This window comes from Saccostrea cucullata, unplaced genomic scaffold (genome assembly GCF_032062105.1).
Source record: "Saccostrea cucullata isolate Sc308-1 unplaced genomic scaffold, CSIRO_AGI_Scuc_v1 ctg303, whole genome shotgun sequence".
NCBI classification, from domain to species: Eukaryota; Metazoa; Mollusca; class Bivalvia; order Ostreida; family Ostreidae; genus Saccostrea; species Saccostrea cuccullata.
In genome coordinates this window covers 312,464-327,147 of record NW_026928671.1, presented here as the reverse complement: position 1 = coordinate 327,147, position 14,684 = coordinate 312,464, and the positions used below count along the sequence as shown (strand labels likewise).

General features: G+C 32.6%; 1 pseudogene; it reads left to right on the top strand.

Moving 5' to 3' along the window:
• The first annotated feature begins 1,482 nt into the window (after window positions 1-1,482).
• Window positions 1,483-9,018, top strand: LOC134278359 (uncharacterized; annotated as a pseudogene).
• Window positions 9,019-14,684: the final 5,666 nt, after the last annotated feature.

Sequence of the window (14,684 nt, the reverse complement as noted above, 5' to 3'; positions counted from 1 at the left end):
AATTCGGGGCATCAGTGTTTCACAAACATATCTTGTGCAATGTGTAGGTAAAACAGGATTTGCCAGAAAAGTTTATAGAGGCGAGGAGGGGGGGGGGGTCTCCTACCATCTGGTGTTTTTAGAGTTATTAAATTTGGTATATGAAAAATAAAATTTTGATATTGGACTTCTCTGGAGTTCATTGATAGTAAAAATATTTATATTTAAAAAGTTGGATTTTGCCCATGAGAAGTGCCCCCCCCCCTCCACCCTTTTGCACCAATGCACTTATCGCGAGAGAAGAAAGTGACGCGTAAATGTGAAAGTACAAGTACAGTACGGCAAGGAGGTTTAAGGGATAGTGTTAAACCCACAACGATTTTAGGCAAAGACTTGTAAATTGATTTAGAGGAACAAAGCCCTCGATGGAAAATGACTTTAATTGATATAAGTTAAAGACATTAAAATTTTGCTGAAAATGACCGTCTTTCTTAGTGTATTTTGTCGAAATAACATTCAAGTTTGTATACATGGTAATAAATATACACTTATTGTTTAGAATACATTGAATCCATTTATTCAAGAAATATGGTATATATCAGGAGGTCCTTAGGAAGCAACTTCATTTGTGAGGGGACCATACATTTTAAGTTGGGGACACTACAACTACCAAAATTTCCTTGATTATATTTTTTAAAATTCATCAGACGGTTTTTAATGAGTTTTTAATCCCCCCCCCCCTTCTTTCCACTCGGTTCACCGGATCTTTTTAAGAATTTGTTTATGATTTTTAAAATAAACAAAAAATGACTTCAAAAATTCACCAGAACTCACAACAACTGATACCCATGTAAAAACAAATTATGACTAAGAGGATTGCATACGCCTCCAAGCCCCCCCCCCCCTTTTTTTTTTACCAGTCCCAGGCAACATCCCTGTATGATAAGAAATTTGATAACTTTAGTTATAATCATGAATGTTATCAGAACAATTACTATAAGGATAGGAAATAGCAAGTTGGTAAAACTTTCACAGAGCATTTCCTTTTAATAATATTTGAGAAAAAAACGGTGCATTTTAATTTTTTTACTTATAGTGAAGGAAAATGGGTTGAGAAGGTAATTGCTTCTTTTATCAGTTACTTTTGTAAAGATTTGTATTTTTTTTTCTGAGTCATATTTTCAAAACTAGAAAATATCGATGTTCAAAGTTTACAATAACAACGGAAAAGATAGATGTCCAATCTTTTTTTAAAGTAGAGAATTTATATCAGTGAAATATAATAACATACTTTCTTTATTTTTCTATTTTATGAAAAAATTCAAAGAATGATTTTTTTATTTTATAAAAATATTTGCAAATGCGGACCTACATGACTATGCGCAGATTTGGAAGGGGGTAATTTGCCGCTATAAATAGATTTAGATAAATTCATACATCTTAACTTTGTGATAACGTCATAATTTGCGGCCTTTTTTCATGACGTCACAATGGCCTGTTATTGTTTCGTCACAATCATTCTGCGACATTGTTGTGGAGCTGCTGGTTGATCAGCAGCTTTCTCCACTAAAATTACGAATTTTAGTGGGATTTGGATTGTGATATACAGCAAGGATATTGGAATTCTTCCATTTATCCATTCTGAGGAGCCATCAACTAAAGAATACGTCGTTGTGATTACTTTGGGGTGTGTATTAGCATATCCCATACTGGACATATTTGGTAAGTTGAAGTTTTACAATTTATATTTTCACCATTATGCTGTAGCATTGCATTGTCATGAAAAGTACTAGTTTACATTTTGTGTTTCGAATGTGTTTTCGCCTAAATAACATAATACTAGCATCCACAAGTCAAATTTTATATTTAGTATTTACCGCTTGTGTTATATATTAAATCAAAGCTTATGAAAAATCATTTAAGAAAAATATAATTTTGATATTTTCTGGTCAAGCATTGTTACTAAAAATAGATTGCGAAATGTAACGGTATTGCCTTAGTGTGTGACCACTTTTCTGAAGAAAATATCTTGTATCATTGAGGTCAAAACGTAAGTAATAAATTCAAAATATATTCTCTCTCTTCTTTTTTCTTTTACCCAGAACCAGAATTATTAAAGTTCAATTGCATCAAACACATAGATTGACCTGAATCGTTAGATAGTGAGAGTCTTCTTCCTGTATAATTAATTGGGTCAAACGAGACACGCAACGTTACGTTGACGTTATGCTTATAAAAAGACGTCAACAAATTCAATCAATAAAAATGATCACAAATTAATTTTTAAATAAAGCAAAAATACTAAATTATATCTATTATTATTCCATAGTATAGCAATTGAAAACCTAAAAAAAAGCATCATTCACTATATTATATATATCTTGTTAAATAGTGTCCTGTTTTCGCTAACTCAACAGAAGAATTACAGAATATACTAGACTCGTTACACCGCAAAAACCAAAATTTAAGTATTCAGGAAAAGAGGAAGCGATAGTTTTTCATGGACTTATAATCATGAAATTTTGGAAATTGTCAACTATTTTTTATTACCAAGGATTAAAAAGTTTAAACTTTAATTGTAAATTCAATGTTACGCAAAAGAAATAAGCTGAACAAAAGCCCAATTCGATTTAAACTGTAGTATTCAGAATTTGAATTCAACACAACTAAAACCCCTGTGTCAACTCTTTTAAAAATATTGGAGGTTCTTTTGTTTGGAAGCTGATTTTTTCTTGAATCTTTAGAAATTTAAAGACTGTTTTTATCTTTTTGTAAAATTAATCTTTGGGTTAGGCACAACGCATGCAATTACAGGATTCAGTGGCAGATTTAAGGGGGGGGGGCACATCCATCCCCATCCCCTAAAATTGTCAAAGTTTGCGTAAATCATAATATCGTCAAGAAAATGTAAAAATGTCTACTCGGTAGGCTTCAAATTTACCTACAAAATCTCTAGAATTCAGGAGCTTCCGGGGGCTTCGCCTCGAGGCGGCGCCCAGACCCTGCCTATATTTCTGGCGCCCCCTTTAACTTTAAATCCTGGATCCGCGCATGTGATTTATAGAGAGTTGGAGTGATATCCACTTATTATACAAAGGAAACTAAAAATCATGAAATTTTGATGTAAATTGTTTTAAAAAAATAATAATAACTGCATTTTAAATTCTTCATACAAATACATTTGATATGATGCGGAGAATTGATCAGGAACGAGTATTAACTGGGAGTGTGATGTAAATCTTAAATTATTTAGATTAGGTATCGGAGAGTTAAATAGATTAAATATATGTAACTAAAAAATTCAAACAATTGTGTTTGAACTGGACATTTAAAAAAAACTTAATAATCATAAATATGACAGCAGCATATAATAAATTCTGAAAGAGAAAAAGGGGGGGGGGTTAATATAAAATTAATTTGAACGACATTAAGTTAAACATTTAGATCTTTTTTAATGTGTGTTAAAGGTTGTCCAAATTGTTTGTGAATTATTAAAGCTCTTTATCCTTTTCTTTCCCTTCTTTCGCTCTCAATTTTCTCTCTGTCTCTCTCTCTCTCTCCCTCTCTCTCATTCTCTATCTCCCTCTCTTTATCTCGTGTAAAACATTTGATTTGTCCCGCTTTCGCGAAAGCGAGGAGTCTATTAATCTTATTCGTCTGTCCGTTTGTCACTGTAAATCTGTTCGTATGTCATAAAAATTTATCCTTGGTCATATCTTTTGAATTAGAACAGAGAAGAGAATTTTTATATTTAATTCATGTGTTTTGAATGTGACAAGACCTTTCTAAATACACTATAATTTCTTTTTACCCCATGACCGTGATCTTGAAGTTTGACCTACTTTTCAAAAACTTGAACCTTGGTAATAACTTTTGAATGAGAAAAGATACATATATATAGTCAAAAGCCACGGTTCGGAGTTCGCTTACTATTATGTGATAGGATCGTACATTTTAGTCGTGTTTTGTGACGATGGAAAATATCATGGCTTTCACTTTTCATATGTATATTACCATTTCTTAATACACTATGGATTTTGACCTTGTGACCTTGAACCTTGACATTTGACATACTTTTCAATGTTATTTTCCCCTTACAAATTTTGATTGAGAAGAGATAAGGTCTTCTTATTAGACAAGTTCATTATGTGTGTCAAAATATTTCAACACATGCTAAGATTTTTTCCCCCCCCCCCCCCCATTGATCTTGACTTTTATGTTTGACCTTTGGTTATAACTTTTGAATGACATATGATAGGGCGTTCATATTTGGCACAATATGCCATAAATAATGCGGATCACACACAAAGACACAAACAGCCGGTAAAACAAATAAACATTTTGTATATACACGTACATGTATAGTACATCTGTACATGCAGCACTAAGATTACATCAAAGAATTCGATCAATGAGCATGCAATTTTCACTAAATTAGATGTCAATGACTGGACCGAACCTTTGTCCAAGACATTTGATATACAATGTATATTTTAATTCATTCTTATTGCGCAAATGAATTTTTTCATAAGTGAATTCTTCAATCCTGTTTTATTTACCAAAAAATACAATCTGTTAAGAGTCAGAAATGAAAATTTTAAAATGACAGAAATGAAAACTAAAACATGTCGGCCATGAAAAGTTGAAAATATCGAAAAAATTCCCAATTGGCAATCCTTGGCTGACTCTGCTTCGCTCCATTCAAATCTTCGAGGTGCTATGCATGAGCCATCCGAGAAGCTCTCAGTGAAAACTTCCGGAAATGAAATGCAGCTGGGGGACCACAATTTTAATTTGCTTGTTTAAATGTTTATTCAAGACTCCATTGATGCATCACTTATATTATTTTTATTATATATCCATCTACCCATCCATATGTTCATACTCTACATAGGCGTCTGAACCGGGGGGGGGGATCTTAGGGGCTTAGCCCCCCCCCCATTTTTTATGCAAAGATAGATATTATATAGGCATTGAAACTTGTAGTTTACCATTTTTAATGGTTTAGACCCCCCCTCCCCCCGAACTTTCAATTAGTCACCCCACTTTCTATTTGCTTCCGACGTTTATGCTCTAACACGCATATAATTTATTGTTAGTGTTTTAATCAAGAATACTTAGAAATTTCAGAAATAGTACTAACCAGTCAAATATAATATATATTTACACAACATAATTAAATTCATATGATCTACATCCATGGAAAATGATTCTAGAATATTGGTAGGCCTTACTTCCCTCGCTGTCAAACGAAAAATCCTCGGACCAGGCATGTCTCTTGAAAAAAAAATGAGCTCCTGGTAAATAATTATATTTTTACCAACATATTTGTGTTACACATACAAAAATTATATATATTAAGTTTCAAAACAGTGCCAATGTATGGCTATAAACTGTATATCAATGGAAAAAATGAACGTTATTATTATAAAAAGATATCCCATGTACCTTACAAAATTTTCTTTGACATGAATTTTGTAAACACAGTCTTCTAGAATTTAACATATCATAAAAAGGCTAATTTATTTATGAACTCAATTATTGAATTTATTTACATTTCATTTAATTAAAAAAATTAGAAGGCTTTTGTATTTTTTCTTTACACTAGATACTTATTTTCTTACACTTTTATTTTATTTCTTACTCATGATTATAATTTTTTATTGCTTCAAAATTATAACATCAATTTTACTTTATAGAAGTTTTTTCAGTCCTAATCATCGTTCCATGTTTTATTATATTTTTGACATGTTTAATTAGTATTTTTCTTAGATAAAAAATTACTATATTTAGAATTACCCCTTCGGGTACCCCATAAAAATACATCGAGAGTTATCCCCCTCTGCATATTTCTATAGTTACAGTAAACAAACTCCATTACAAAACAGTTTCCAGGAATCGTGGAAGGCGTGAAAATGACGTCAAATATCATTCACGCTGGCTATATGTAGTGTTGTTATTTGAAAGATCGCTTTTTAGCGCCGATGTAAGGAAAATAAATCTACACAGTTTCTTAAAGAGGAGAAGATTCTCTTTCGATCTATTATTGTAACACATATGCAACCGGTTCGTCAAACGAGTGAAAAAACTCTCCGAAAAAATGCTTACATTTGACTATCCATAGTCATAGCAATATACGAATCTGGCTAGTCGTGTTTGGTATCATTATATTCAGAATGATCAGCTGTATCTACCACTGTACAAAGAAATCTGAATATATCCTCTGTTGTCCAATAAACAGCGGAATAAAGGAATGCGGTTTTTACGGCGCGCTAAAATCGTGACGTTTTATTTCAGAACATGTTTGAACATTTGAAAGGAGTTAAAACAAAATACAGCGATATAAAATTATAAAATTATAATTTTTAGATTGTTTAACAATTTATCTTTACAGTTCAATTAGATTTTTTGAAGTTAGAGACACGAAAATGTGTTAAATACGCTTTTTAAAACTGGTAGTTTTGTATACTGTCACATAGCGTAAAAAATAAAGTAAAATGACTTGTGGATGCTAATAATACAACTGATATCTACTTTATTTCGATCGTGCTTTACGTGTTTATTATCAAAATAAAAATCAAGAATTACAGTTTAAATATTTATAAAACCTTTTAAAGTTAGCGTCTTTGAAATATAAATATTTTAACCGTAAAGTTTCATTGTCCTTATTCCTAATATCGGTACATTTTTTTTTTAGTTTTACCATACAATATTTCATGGATGCTCTCAGTATTTTTTTTTATTTCTCATTTAGATAACTGGAGTTATTCAGCGTAAAATTACAATGAAATCTCCTACCAAAAGAAACTACACACCGGGCTTCTTTGAGTCAGGGTGTTCGATTAATTTTCCTAATCCCGATGATCCTGGACTTGGACCATCTCTCCGAGCTCTCCGTCAAGTAGGAATGGGAAGTTTCACACCAGAAAGCCACACGCCTAGGTCCCGTCAGATGAGGTCCAAGATCGAGAGCGAATGCAGTGATGTTTCAAGCAGACGAGGAAATGGCGGAAACATCTCAAGCCATCTTGTCGGACCAAAATCTAGAACAAAGAGTTCTAGCAGCAAATCGGGGAGTTCGCTTTCTGAAAACAAGAATCCAGCAAAATCTAAGCACCAAGAGAGAATGAGCCCAGCAGGAGGCAGCAGTGTTGTGAGTTCTCGTGCAAGCATGCACACAGAATCTGCACCAACTCCAAGAACTGCCAGCGTGATTTCGGGATATATCAAAAACAGTGCTACACCAGTAAGTGGACAGAGTAGTCTATCTATCCCCTATGCTGATTCCGAGCTAGCTTTCACTTTAGAGGATGAAGACAGAGGCATTTCTCCTAAGAGTCAAGCACCATATACCTTATACTACTCAGATAATCGTCCAAGATCTCTTGCAAGTCGAGTTTCAATAATGGACAACAGCAGCTCTGGAGCTTCATACAGTGGCGATATTCCACCAAGAGACTATGAGCCAAGTGGCTGCTCCTCTACACCACATTCATCCCCAGTGACTGGAATGGATGTTCTCTCTGGTCAAGAGGTAACCATGCAGGAAAAGATGACAAACACCAAAGATGCAATGAGAAATATACCTAAGCCAGGTCCATCAGAGTCTCCAACCAAGAGTCAATCATTCAACAAATTTAAACAAATACCTACGGAAATTTCCATGCATAAACATAAAAATGATGAACATGGCAGACAAGATGATGAAACTGAAAAAATTGTCAAAGATCAGGAAGATGGTAGAGACAAAGGAATGTGCAAAGACACTTTAAAAGTGGCCAATAAAGGAGGGAAGATGGCTGTGAAGACTGGCAAAGAGGAGAAAAAGAAAGTCAAACCAGCTGTGGCAAAGGCAAATGAAAAGGATGTTGAGGTCAAGCTAACTGCCCTAGAGAGGAGGAAGGCTTATGAGGCCAAACTAAAAGAACGTAAAAAGAAGGCAGAAAGCAAGATGGATGTCAAAAATCAAGGACCGCAACCATCTCGAGGAAAGAAGATGGAGAGCAAGATCCAAAGGAATATCACTGACAGCAACACAAGAAAAATGGAAGGCAGCCAATCCAAACAACCTTACAACAAGGTCAATGTTGCTGAATGCTACTATGAAGATGATTTTGAGTCTGATGATGAGGAAATTCATTTACCAGACCCCAGAGTTGCTAACAGCCAGAAAGCTGAAGCCCACTATCAGGGAACCCAGGATGAAGTAGCAGTGGCATCTGGTCATGCTGCCAACAGAAAACATAGCGGCAGACTTAATGGAGATGATGGGGATTTTACTGAGAAGGTACCCTTTCTTAACATTCTGACCCCAAGAGAAGTCCAAGATATATACCAAGACATGTACTGTGGAAACAATGGCAGAGCAAACCCAAATTCAGCCACAACAGATGTAGATCTTGAGTATGTTAATCCCCAACAAATTGCTGCTTTGAAGCGAAGTGGTTACACCTATTCTCAGTACGAGAACACCCGCCCCATGGCTAGAGACATGCGCAGAGAGTATGGGCATGGAACAGTGGGTGTTGACTACAATCAAGCCACCAGGAGAAATACTGGTCAGGAGGACATTCCTCAATATGAAAATGGACAACACTTTGTTAAACCCAATCCCAGAAAGAAAACAACAGTTGGCTATGTTCCTGGTTATGGAGCAGTAAAGGTGCCTATGAACAGCAGACAAGCTGATGTGAAGAAGAGAAACATTGATCCTTCTTATGTTGTTTACAATGCAGATGGAACTGTATCTAGCAGGCCTAAAAAGAATGTTGTAGGCTACGTCCCAGGGTATGGACCTGTACGAGGGGTTTCTGTTCCAAGGGGTCAGCAAGTGCCCTCTAGAAGAGTTCAGCTCCCTCCTGTGAACCCCAATCAGAGCTGGTGCCCTTTCCATGGTCTCGTCGAGGATGGAAGGCCAGTTCAGGGTAGAAAGAAGACTGTTGATGTTTTGGAATCTCGTGCCAAAGCCAAGCCATTCAACACATACGTAGATGAGAGGCCTCTCGAAGATTTGAGCGACAATTTGCAAAGCATTACTAGATATTAGTTTTGTTTTTTTTTTGTTTTGTTTTTTTTGCTTTCAGTCTTTGATTTTTTTATTTTTTGTTTGTCTTTGTATCTCAATTTTTTTTAAACAAATGTACAAGAGAAGGAAAGGAAAAGATAATAAGCATAGATATTTGTTCCTACAGCTTTTTTTCCCTTGTTTTTCATCTTTTTATTGGTGTAAATATCACTGCTGATGTACTTGCTCATATTAATTTTTCTTTTTTTTAATAAGATAAGATGATGATGTATCTGCAGACACTTTTTTTTTATTTTCATGACTTAAAAACATTTTGTTCTTAAATTTGCAGTTTCAGCTTTATTGCCTTAACTATTATCATTCATCACTTTAACTTTTAAGATATTTTTTTTATCATTAACATCATCCTTATCTTTATCACAATCATCATCAAATTTTTTTTATAATAACCTTGCATAATTTTTTTACTTAATTTCTCAATTTACTTCTCCTTTTTATCATTCTTTTTGGTTGTTGTTTAGATAAAAAAAAAAATACAAAAAGTAAAAAAAAATTAAAAGACAAATCAAAAAAGAATGAAAACATATGTGATTTTTCTCATTTCTTTTATTTCAATTCTCTATTTATTTACCCATTTTACTTTTTTTCATCATTAGCTCCCTCATTTTTCTTATCGTTATTATTATTTTATTTTGCATTTATTTTAGAGAAAAAAACTACAAAAAAAGAAAGAAAAAAATATAAGATAAATCAAAAAAATAATGAAAAAATATGTGATTCTACTTATATTTTTATTTAATTTCTCAATTTTACTTTTTTTCACCATTAGCACCACACTTTTTTTTTATCAGTATCAGCATCATTTTTTGTTTGTTTTTTTGTTTGTTTGTTTGTTTGTTTGTTTTTTTTTTGTTTTTTTTTTTGTTTTGTTTTTTGTTTTGTTTTTTGGTTTTTTGTTTTTTGTTTTTTGTTTTTGGTTTTGGTTTTTATTAGAGAGGTTTAGCAAGCTCACTTGTACGTGTACATGTACGTGTAAACTACAAGTTAGAATTACACGTACACGTTAACATTTTTTTCTTGTTTAGCAAAGTATAACCTGTACTTGTACTTGTAAGTTTTTAAATGTAAAAGTGGTTTTCATTTAAAAATCATCCAAAAAAACACAATAATTTTAATACGTATACCACCAGTCTACATAAATATATGCCTGTAATTATGAGATAAAAATTGTACAGAGTTCTTATATTTTTAATCGGTCGAAGTCTTTTTCGAAAATCAAGATGTTGTAATTTTAACTCCCTATAAATTAATATTTTTCAATTACTGATGTTTAATTCTTATATCAGTATTTGCATTATATATTCAGGTTTCAGAAAAACGCACACTTTTTGAAAAATAAACAGCAGTTAAAGAATTATACGCTACAAGTTTTAACTTACGTGTACTTGGCTATGTACACGTAATTTGCGTAAGAAGATACGTGTAGAAATTCGTCATTAGCAAAAGTGATGACGTAATGCACAGATTTCTGGTGCTACACGTACACATACGCGTACACGTTGGTTTGCTAAACCTCTCTATTTTAGAAAAAAATACAAAAACATAAGAAAAAAAAATAAGATAAATTAGACAAAAAATGAAAAAAATATGTGATTCTACTTTTATTTTATTTCTTAGTTGTTTTTTTTTTTTTGGCCATTTTTCTTTTTCGTCATCATTAGCACTATTTTATTTTTTTTTTTTTTCATTATTTTATTTTATTTTATTTTTTTTTTCATATAATAAAAAAGTACAAAAAGAAGAAAAAAATAAAAGATAAATCAAAAAAAGAATGAAAAAAAAATGTGATTGTAAACTTTGTACATTTTATTTTCTGCTATTTTTTTTTCCCTTAACTTTTCTTTTCTACATAACCAATTTATTTTTCGATAAGTTATTCTCCTACTTTAATTATTCTTTTCATCATCAGCAGAATAGGCAGTAGCATCATTTTCTTTTTGAGTTGTCGTTAGGCTTTTATTTCATATATGTCTCTTTTTCCAATGCCCTGTATTGCTTTTATTCTGAAAAGCCTTGATTTTTTAAATAGCCAAAAATGTTATTATTTACTGAGGACTGTATTAGATATGTACAGTTTAGAACCTCGTTTATCTCTGTACTTGATGTCAGTTTCTTTTAAATAAATTATCAAGTGCAATCTTCTGTTTCTCATTTATTGATGCAGCACTATTTTAGTGTCATATAATTTTCAAAAAGGTTGTGTCCACATTGACTGGCAAGATTATAATTGTGAAGTGCGAATAATTATAATTGTAGGACACAAGAATAATAATGTGTACACATTTAACAGACAAGATTATAATTGTTGCAGGATAATAATACTAAGTAATAATGTTGAAAAAAGCAAGATTTTTAATTTTAGATGAGATAGTTATTTTGGGTATAATTATATAGGGAAAAATATTAATAATGTGGGGGGTACCCTACGGCTTTCCGTAGACTAGGGATACCTTTTAACTTTCTCTTAATTGTGCAACAAGACTTAATTGAGTTAGCTTTAAGAATATTGCATTTTAAATTAATAGTATCAAAAATAAAGGATGCAATATTAACAGGGTATGTACGTCTTTTCTCCATTTACCAGTATAAATTTTTACAAAATATCATATAAAGAAGACTAAGTCAGTTTTAATTAAAGAAATCATTCCAGATATTTTTATCAAACTTCATATGTTGATACATATTGATGAGAGATATGCAACTGCATCAACATTTTTTTTTACCTTTCCTTTGACCTTGTCCTCACTTTTCCTAAATCTGTGTCAAACTTCATATGCTGTTACATACTGATGTAAGCAATTCAACTGCATCAACAGTTTTGACCTTGACCTTTTATTTGACTTTGACCCCGCTTTTATCATATTTTGTTTAAGTCAGTTTTAATTAAAGAAATCATTCTAGATATTTTTATAAAACTTCTTATGTTGATATATATTGATGAGAGATATGCAACTGCATCAACATTTTTGACCTTGACCTTTGCTTTGACATTGACCTCACTTTTCCTAAATTAGTGTCAAATTTCATAAGCATATACATATTGATGTAACAATTGTATTAACATTTTTTACCTTGACCTTTCATTTGACCTTGACCTCACCTTAATGAAATTAGTGTCAAACTTCATATGCTGATATATACTGATGTAAGCAATTCAACTGCATCACTATTCAAGATATTCTGATCAAATTTCTTACACTAATACAAATTTTCATGTTGCATTACTAATATATCCTCGGCGGGGCATTCATGTCCTACGGACATATTTCTAGTTGTCTTTTGTCTGGTCTGTCTGCCTGTCTGTCTGTCTGTTTTCCCACAAAAACTTTAACATTGCCCCAACTTTTGAATGGGTTGGAGCTATCCCATGGCTGTCATATTCAAAATTTATATTCTTTGTGACAAGACCTTTTTTGGGGATAACCAACTTTGACCTATTGATCTTGACCTTGGTGTTTGACCCAATTTTGCTGGAAGTTACCAACTTTAACTTTTGAACAATTGATGCTGTCGTTTTCATTCTTGTATATTCCTTGTGTCAAGACCTTTCCATGAATATACATGTAAAAAATTATGACCTTGACCTTTTAGTTTTACCCACTTTTAACAAACTTTAATCTTGGACATAGTTTTTCAACAGTTGGCACTAGGGTCTTCATATTTCGTAGGTGTATTTCATGTGACAAGGTCTTAACTTTGATCATGACCTTGAAGTTTGACCTATTTTTGGAAAACTTTAACCTTTGCAATAACTTTTGGACAGTACTAGTGCTTTAATACTGTATTTTACATGTGTATTTCTTATGACAAGGCCTTTTCCTTGGTACCTTTAATTTGATCCGTTGACCTTGGAGTTTGACCCACATTAACTTTTGCAAAAAGATGTCATCCGGGGCGTCAGTGTTTCACAAACATATCTTGTGCAATATGTTGGTAAATCAGGACTTACCAGAAAAGTTTATAGAGTTGAGGAGGGGGGTGTTTTTAGAGTTATTTAAATTGGTATATGAAAAATAAAATGTTAATATTGGACTTCTCTGGAGTTCATTGATAGTAAAATATTTATATCTAAAAAGTTGGATTTTGCCCATGATAAGTGCCCCCCCCCTCCACCCTTTTGCACCAATGCACTTATCGCGAGAGAAGAAAGTGACGCGTAAATTTGAAAGTACGGTACGGCAAGGAGGTTTGAGGGATAGTGTCAAACCCACAACGAATTTAGGCAAAGACTTGTAAATGTATTTAGAGGAACAAAGCCCCCGATGGAAAGTGACTTTAGCATTAAGACCCAAAGATTTGGCTGAAAATGACCGTCTTTCTTAGTGTATTTTGTCGAAATAACATTCAAGTTTGTATACATGGTAATAAATATGCACTTATTGTTTAGAATACATTGAATCCATTTATTCAAGAAATATGGTATATATCAGGAGGTCCGTAGGAAGCAACTTCATTTGGGAGGGGACCATACATTTTAAGTTGGGGACACTATCAACTACCAAAATTTCCTTGACAAGCATAAAAATAAATCAATATATATTTTTAAAAATTTATCAGACGGTTTTTAATGCCCCCCCCCCCCCCTCTTTCCACTCGGTTCACCGGATCTTTTTAAGAATTTGTTTATGATTTTTAAAATAAACAAAAAGTGACTTCAAAAATTCACCAGAACTCACAACAAATGATACCCATGTAAAAACAAATTATGACTAAGAGGATTGCATACGCCTCCAAGCCCCCTTTTTTTTTACCAGTCCCAGGCGACATCCCTGTATAATAAGAAATTTGATAACTAGTTATAATCATGAATGATATCAGAACAATTACTATAAGGATAGGAAATAGCAAGTTGGTAAAACTTTCACAGAGCATTTCCTGTTAATAATATTTGAGGAAAAAAAACGGTGCACTTTCATTTTTTTTTTTTTACTTATAGTGAAGGAAAATGGGTTGAGAAGGTAATTGCTTCTTTTATCAGTTACTTTTATAAATTTTAAAATCAGAAAATATCGATGTTCAAAGTTGATTTGATTTAAACATATTTTATTGAAACATAATCAATGGGATCAGACACAAGTTATTCCAACTTAGAATGTCTTCTCCAACACAAACAAAGAAAAAACAAATTTATTTACACGTGATGAACAACAAACAAATCTACAATGCAAAAAAGAAGAAAAGGGTGCAGAGAGATAAGAAAGGAAGGGAATAGGAGTGCAAGGAGAGATGAAAGAAGGAAGGGGATGTAAAGGATACAGAATGGTTACGCTTGCTGTTCAAAAAATCTTTTCGAATTTTTTTAAAATACACTGTATACTTATTTAACAATATTGATATTTTGTTGACCCAAGTTTGGGTCCCCAAAAAGAATTTTGTCAAGGTCTATTTCTCCTTTGTTATTATTTATAGTATGAAATAATTCTGTTCTTATTTCAGTATAATTTTTACAATAGAGGAAGAAATGCTCAGTGTTTTCATTGATATATCCACAAGAACACTGGGTATTGTCTGAAAGTCTAAACTTAAACAGATCTGACTTAAGGAGGCTTACGTTGTGTCTCATTCTGGTTAAAATTGAATTCGTTTTTTTTTTTGGTCGCCATAAGAAAAATGTTTTGGG